The sequence below is a fragment of the Balaenoptera acutorostrata genome, chromosome 6, assembly GCF_949987535.1.
Source record: "Balaenoptera acutorostrata chromosome 6, mBalAcu1.1, whole genome shotgun sequence".
Taxonomy (NCBI): Eukaryota; Metazoa; Chordata; class Mammalia; order Artiodactyla; family Balaenopteridae; genus Balaenoptera; species Balaenoptera acutorostrata.
The window spans coordinates 27,220,048-27,228,294 of NC_080069.1; positions in this window are offsets into that span (position 1 = coordinate 27,220,048).

Here is an 8,247-nt window from a genome sequence, read left to right on the forward strand (position 1 = left end):
AAAGCTATTGAAGCCTCTGGTTCTTCTGAGATCTTTGTTCCACTACCCACAGTATCAACTTCTTTGTAAGACCAATATCAAGATAATTTTAAGACCAGTACTCCTCACTGGCTATAAGACAGCAGCTGATGGTAATCAGTTCTGCATGATTCCATGTTCACGTCCAGGCAAAGAGAGAGACTGGTTTCAAGAGGTTTTTTCTTAAGGGCAAGGAACGAATTTTCTAAGAGACCCTGAGAGTTCTGCTCAAGTCTCCCTGGTCTGCATGACTTGGATCTGTCCACACCTGAATCAGTCAGTGTAAAGGAGAGAAGGGATGATTTGCTGATACACAATGGGAGGAACAGAATGGATATTGGAGTCAATCACAATCCTCGAAAGCCACTTCACTGGTCTCCCGATTTTATCTTCCTTTCCACCGATCCATTCGATACAGCAACCATCTGACTACATCACTCATCACTTAAAATCCTTCAACTGTATGGCACCTAGTCTTCAAAGACGACCCTCCCACTGAATTACACCTCCTGGTATTCACATCTTGAATCTGGGTTGGCTCTGCAATTTGCTTTTGACCAGTGATGCCATGTGGCTTCTGAAAGTGGGTCATAAAAAACTTTACTGTTTCTGCTAGAACACTGTTTTTTAGAATACTCCCTCTAGGAAACCAGCCACCATACTGTGAGCTGCTAAAGCTGCGTGAAAAAGCCATGAATAGGCACAATGGTTGACAGCCCCAGCTGAGCACCCAGCCAACATACACGTCAGTGAGCCACCTTGGGCATCCAACCTGGTCGAGTTTTCACATGACTGCAGCTTTTGTATGACGGCAACCACCTGTAAGACTTCAAGTGAGAACTGCCCAGCTGGGCACAGTCAACCTACAGAACTGTGAGAGATAATAATAAATGGGTGCTTTATGCCATCAAGTTCTGAGGTGGTTCATGACTTAACAATAGACCACTGAAACAAATGTCTTCCCCCACATATCAGTTTTGGTTGCATCTGGCTGTGAATAAGAGGACCTGAGCAATAATGACTTAAACAAAGGCCTTCAATGATCCTACATATCAAGGAGCCTGGGGGAGGCAGTTCCAGGGTTTGCTCAGAGGCTTGGAAATGTCAAGGACCCAGATGCTACTTTTCCACTCTGCCATCCTCCACCCGGTGGCTTTGTGTTGTTAAGATTGTCATGCACTCCAGATGACCACAGTGCCGCACTGTCACATACAGTCAGGACAAGAGGGGCAAGGCAAAAACGATGTCTTCTCTTGATCTCTTAGGTTTTATTTGGAAATCTAATTTTTCCCAAGAACCCTCCAGCATTCTTGCATTTTTCCTTTATTGGTCAGAACTGGCCACTTGCCAACCCCTCTCCGGTCACCGGGAAAGGAGGCAAAGAATTAGCCAACCGGTTATGACGTATCTTTTGAGTCTGGGGGCTGGGCCTGCCTTCCCTGAGATCAAGGGGTCTCTGCCCACTGCCTGAATAAAGTGGGGTTCTGTTTTCGGGAAAGAGGGAGTAGAGTTGGATGTGCCACTGTGCCAGCCACGCCGTTACCTGAAGCCCCATCCTTAAGCGCCCTTCCTCCTGTGTCCCATCCCCACTAGCCCTTCCTTTCCTCTGCTGTGCATCTTGGCACATGTACCTGGAATGCACACTCTGTACCTAGGATGCTCTCATCTCTCAACCACGATCTGAGATATATATCCTTCAGATCTCAGCTCAAACATTACTTTCTCAGGGAGCTCTCCCCTCCCTGAGTTATAAGCTCTCTTAGGACTCTGCACTTCTTTATTTTTCAGGACTCTGCACTTCTTGGGTTCACGTAATAAAACCTAAGTATGTAGTTGTGTATGTATGAATTAATGTCTGCCTTCTCCATTGACCAAAGATAGGAGCTGTGACAATATTTCCATCACTGTATTCACAAGTATCTAGTGCATACTCAATAAATAATTATAAAATATATGAGCACTGTGTTTTGCTCTCTCACCTTCACCCACATCTCCCTGTGCTGGTGTTGTATAAACACTGAGTCATTTAAAAATGTTATTTTGAATCCTAAATCCTGAAAAACTTCAAAAGGGTGATCTTAGATTGTCCAAGCAATGATTGTCCAGCATTTTACTTAAACAAGAGCTTATTTTATGCTTGGTGAAATTATTAAGTTGCAGTTCAGGATACTACAAATAAACAATTTATAATGTTATAGAATCCTATTCATCTTTCAAGTTTTGGATAACTACGTTACACATTTTTTTTTTAAAGTGCAGATTAACATAATTAGGAGAGCCCTCTTAAAGAAGGATAAATTAATTGTTCTAGAAACGAATGTATTTTATAGTATACCCAACCTGAGGGTCCTGGCGTGACGCTGAGACTAGGTTTCTTGGGGAACAGAATCTTAGTATTGGAGGAAGTTTTGAAAGGTAGATGATTTGGTATTGGAAAAATTTCTGTGCCAATATTCTACAGATAGATGTAAAAAAATAGTATTTCCATACTTTATTTTAAAGGAGAAACCCAGTTCTAAGTTATCGTTTGTGTTTATGAATATCCCTCCTATACATACCAGCTCTGTGACCTTGGGCAAGTTGTTTAATCTCTCTGTGCCCCAGTTTCCTCAATTGTGAAATGGCATGAGACCGTTGTGAGGATTAGGCGAATTAGTATATGCAAAGTGCTTAGAACTGTGTCTGGCTCCTGGTAAGTGCTGTGTACCTGGGGTTGTTACTCCAATGTCTAGCATAGTGGCAGGATCTCAACGCAGAGCCACCAAAAGCATGGGTTTTCAAGGTTTGAATCCAGGCTCTACCACTTAACCAGCTCTAGGAACCTTGGTATATCATTTATTCTCTCTAAACCTCTGTATTCCCATCTGTAATGGGGATATTAATATCTACCTCATGAAATACAGTTTAAATTAAATCAAGTTGTGGCTGCAAGTACCTGGTACACCATGCTGCTCTCACTTGATGCCTCAGCTGCCAAGAAGCCATCATCCCCGCATGGCAGCCCAGAGTGCCCGGGACTGCGGGGCATGAAGGGCATGCAGGAGCCATCAAGTTCAAATTCAGTCATTTTTCAGAGGGAACAACTCAGGGGCGGAAGGACAGGGGATAAAGTGACTTGTTCAAAGTCACCTAGCTAGTTAGAGACAGAGACACGTTGTAAAAGAAAAACAGTTGTGCACCTCTCTGTTTTAGGATAACATTTTACTTTATTATATTTACATTGTGTTAATTTGTAATCCCCTTCTTTTCTAGGAGTTGCAGATACTTCCTGTGGTCCGGCCATTACCCATCAAGGTACAGAGAGGCAGGAATAAGTTAGTTGCATGAGCTGGGACCCCGTAACCCCTCACTGTCTTTTAGGAGACCTGTTATAGACAGGTTTTCTCCGCTTCTCTGAATAGGAGGAGTCGATGGATGGGAGCAGCTCTGGGAAACACTGTGGCAGAGGCCATCCTGGTTCTGAAGCCACTGAGAGGACCCAGGGCCAGGAGTCCTTGGTCCTTAGCAAACTCTATCTCTGTTCCCTATAATGAGCAAAATATAAACATTCTTTCCAATGACTATATTAGTTTTTAATTAAAATGTCTTCTCTTAATTGATGATCTTTAATACTACTACTATGCACCTGTAGAGAATATCTTTATAAAGGGTTCAAAGATCATATCAGATAAATATTTGGAATGTAGAAAATGATTCTAGTGGCCTACCTTCTCTTGAAGGTTCATCGAGCCAAATGGGGGAGCCCTGAATGGCCCCTGAGTGATCCCTGAGTGAGCTGGCCGTGTCTGAACTGGAGGCAGCTCCAGGGCCCACTGCAGGGCAGTGCTTCTGCCAGGAGTGAGCGCTGGGCCCTGAAATGCATCTGGGCCACCAAGGAGACTCACCCCAGCAGCAGTTGAGGGATTTTCATCTCTCAGATGGACGGTTGCCCAGTGCGGTTGCCCCTGAATCAGGCACTGCAGCTTAACCCAACGCCAGCCTGGAATCAGCCCAGATCTTCCCTGGGTTCTGCCGGTGAACTTTTTTCCACTTCCTGAGAAGAATCGAATTTTACCTGCTTAAAAGTGTTTTATTCTTTTCACTGCTTTATTCTTTCAAAGGAAACAAAATTTAATCAAAATCCTATTTCCAAAAGAAAACAAAACAAAACAAATCTAATTTACTAGGGAAGGAAAAAAGAGTGTAGAGTTCACATGAGTTCTGAGGAATCCAATTTAATAGAGAAACTGCTTATAGGAAACTTGAAAAATGAATTTGAACTGCTAAAATGAATACACTCAAGAGAAAAAATGCTGTTGATAATGTTTGTTGTTCTCCTGTGTTGTGCTTTTGTACTAGGCAGTGGGAAGCATGCTGTTTAAAGGGAAGTCCCAGGCACACTGCAATTCTCAACTCTGCTGGTCATACAAACAGAACCGTGAACTTAAAGTCACCAGGGGCTTTGGGCTTTGGGCTTTGACAAAAGGAAATGCTATTTTAGATGCAAACTATTATATATAGGATAAGCAATAAGGTCCTACTGTATAGCACAGGGAACTATATTTAATATCCTGTGATAAACCATAATGGAAAAGAATATGAAAAAGGATATATATATATATATAACTGAGTCACTTTTCTGTGCAGCAGAAACTAACACAACATTGTAAATCAACTATACTTCAATAAAATTAAAAAAAATTTTTTTAAAAAGGAAATGCTTTTTTTTTTTTTTTTTATGGGTGTTGAATTTTGTCAAAAGCTTTTTCTGCATCTATTGAGATGATCATATGGTTTTTATTCTTCAATTTGTTAATATGGTGTATCACATTGATTGATTTGCGTATATTGAAGAATCCTTGCATCCCTGGGATAAATCCCACTTGATCGTGGTGTATGATCCTTTTAATGTGTTGTTGGATTCTGTTTGCTAGTATTTTGTTGAGGATTTTTGCATCTATATTCATCAGTGATATTGGTCTGTAATTTTTCTTTTTTTGTAGTGTCTTTGTCTGGTTTTGGTATCAGGGTGATGGTGGCCTCATAGAATGAGTTTGGGAGTGTTCCTTCTTCTGCAATTTTTTGGAAGAGTTTGAGAAGGATGGGTGTTAGCTCTTCTCTAAATGTTTGATAGAATTCACCTGTGAAGCCATCTGGTCCTGGACTTTTGTTTGTTGGAAGATTTTTAATCACAGTTTCAATTTCATTACTTGTGATTGGTCTGTTCATATTTTCTGTTTCTTCCTGGTTCAGTCTTGGAAGGTTATACCTTTCTAAGAATTTGTCCATTTCTTCCAGGTTGTCCATTTTATTGGCATAAAGTTGCTTGTAGTAGTCTCTTAGGATGTTTTGTATTTCTGCGGTGTCTGTTGTAACTTCTCCTTTTTCGTTTCTGATTTTATTGATTTGAGTCCTCTCCCTCTTTTTCTTGATGAGTCTGGCTAATGGCTTATCAATTTTGTTTATCTTCTCAAAGAACCAACTTTTAGTTTTATTGATCTTTGCTATTGTTTTCTTTGTTTCTATTTCATTTATTTCTGCTCTGATCTTTATGATTTCTTTCCTTCTGCTAACTTTTGGTTTTGTTTGTTCTTCTTTCTCTAGTTTCTTTAGGTGTAAGGTTAGATTGTTTACTTGAGATTTTTCTTGTTTCTTTAGGTAGGCTTGTATAGCTATAAACTTCCCTCTTAGAACCGCTTTTGCTGCATCCCATAGGTTTTGGGTCATCGTGTTTTCATTGTCATTTGTCTCTAGGTATTTTTTTATTTCCTGTTTGATTTCTTCAGTGATCTCTTGGTTATTTAGTAACGTATTGTTTAGCCTCCATGTGTTTGTCTTTTTTATGTTTTTTTCCCTGTAATTCATTTCTAATCTCATAGCGTTGTGGTCAGAAAAGATGCTTGATATGATTTCAATTTTCTTAAATTTACTTAGGCTTGATTTGTGACCCAAGAGTGATCTATCCTGGAGAATGTTCCGTGTGCACTTGAGAAGAACGTGTAATCTGCCGTTTTTGGATGGAATATCCTATATATATCAATTAAATCTATCTGGTCTATTGTGTCATTTAAAGCTTGTGTTTCCTTATTTATTTTCATTTTGGATGATCTGTCCATTGGTGTAAGTGAGGTGTTAAAGTCCCCCACTATTATTGTGTTACTGTCGATTTCCTCTTTTATAGCTGTTAGCAGTTGCCTTATGTATTGAGGTGCTCCTATGTTGGGTGCATATATATTTATAATTGTTATATCTTCCTCTTGGATTGATCCCTGGATCATTATGTAGTGTCCTTCCTTGTCTCTTGTAACATTCTTTATTTTAAAGTCTATTTTATCTGATATGAGTATAGCTACTCCAGCTTTCTTTTGATTTCCATTTGCATGGAATATCTTTTTCCATCCCCTCACTTTCAGTCTGTATGTGTCCCTAGGTCTGAAGTGGGTCTCTTGTAGACAGCATATATATGGGTCTTGTTTTTGTATCCATTCAGCCAGTCTATGTCTTTTGGTTGGGGCATTTAATCCATTCACGTTTAAGGTAATTATCGATATGTATGTTCCTGTGACCATTTTCTTAATTGTTTTGGGTTTGTTTTTGTAGGTCCTTTTCTTCTCTTGTGTTTCCCACTTAGAGAAGTTCCTTTAGCATTTGTTGTAGAGCTGGTTTGGTGGTGCTGAATTCTCTTAGCTTTTGCTTGTCTGTAAAGCTTTTGATTTCTCCATCAAATCTAAATGAGATCCTTGCTGGGTAGAGTAATCTTGGTTGTAGGTTCTTCCCTTTCATCACTTTAAGTATATCATGCCACTCCCTTCTGGCTTGCAGAGTTTCTGCTGAGAAATCAGCTGTTAACCTTATGGGAGTTCCCTTGTATGTTATTTGTCGTTTTTCCCTTGCTGCTTTCAGTACTTTTTCTTTGTCTTTAATTTTTGCCACTTTGATTACTATGTGTCTCGGCGTGTTTCTCCTTGGGTTTATTCTGTATGGGACTCTCTGCGCTTCCTGGACTTGGGTGGCTATTTCCTTTCCCATGTTAGGGAAGTTTTTGACTATAATCTCTTCAAATATTTTCTCTGGTCCTTTCTCTCTCTCTTCTCCTTCTGGGACCCCTATAATGCGAATGTTGTTGCGTTTAATGTTGTCGCAGAGGTCTCTTAGGCTGTCTTCATTTCTTTTCATTCTTTTTTCTTTAGTCTGTTCCACAGCAGTGAATTCCACCATTCTGTCTTCCAGGTCACTTATCCGTTCTTCTGCCTCAGTTATTCTGCTATTGATTCCTTCTAGTGTATTTTTCATTTCAGTTATTGTATTGGTCATCTGTGTTTGTTTGTTCTTTAATTCTTCTAGGTCTTTGTTAATCATTTCTTGCATCTTCTCAATCTTTGCCTCCATTCTTATTCCGAGGTCCTGGATCATCTTCACTATCATTATTCTGAATTCTTTTTCTGGAAGGTTGCCTATCTCCACTTCATTTAGTTGTTTTTCTGGGGTTTTTTCTTGTTCCTTCATCTGGTACATAGCCCTCTGCCTTTTCATCTTCTCTGTCTTTCTGTAACTGTGGTTTTTGGTCCACAGGCTGCAGGATTGTAGTTTTTCTTGCTTCTGTTGTCTGCCCTCTGGTGGTTGAGGCTATCTAAGAGGCTTGATGGGAGGCTATGGTGGTGGGTAGAGCTGACTGTTGCTGTGGCGGTCAGAGCTCAGTAAAACCTTAATCCACTTGACTGTTGATGGGTGGGGCTGGGTTCCCTCCCTGTTGGTGTGGCAGTCAGAGCTCAGTAAAACCTTAATCCACTTGACTGTTGATGGGTGGGGCTGGGTTCCCTCCCTGTTGGTTGTTTTGCCTGAGGCAACCCAACACTGGAGCCTACCCGTGCTCTTTGGTGGGGTTAATGGCAGACTCTGGGAGGGCTCACGCCAAGGAGAACTTCCCAGGACCTCTGCTGCCAGTGTCCTTATCCCCACGGTGAAACAGAGCCACCACTGGCCCCTGCAGGAGACCCCCCCAACACCAGCAGGTACGTCTGGTTCAGTCTCCCCCAGGGTCACTGCTCCTTCCCCTGGGTCCCGATGCACACATTACTTTGTGTGTGCCCTCCAAGAGTGGGGTCTCTGTTTCCCCCAGTCCTGTCACAGTCCTGCAATCAATTCCCACTAGACTTCAAAGTCTGATTCTCTAGGAATTCCTCCTCCCGTTGCCGGACCCCCAGGTTGGGAAGCCTGACGTGGGGCTCAGAACCTTCACTCCAGTGGGTG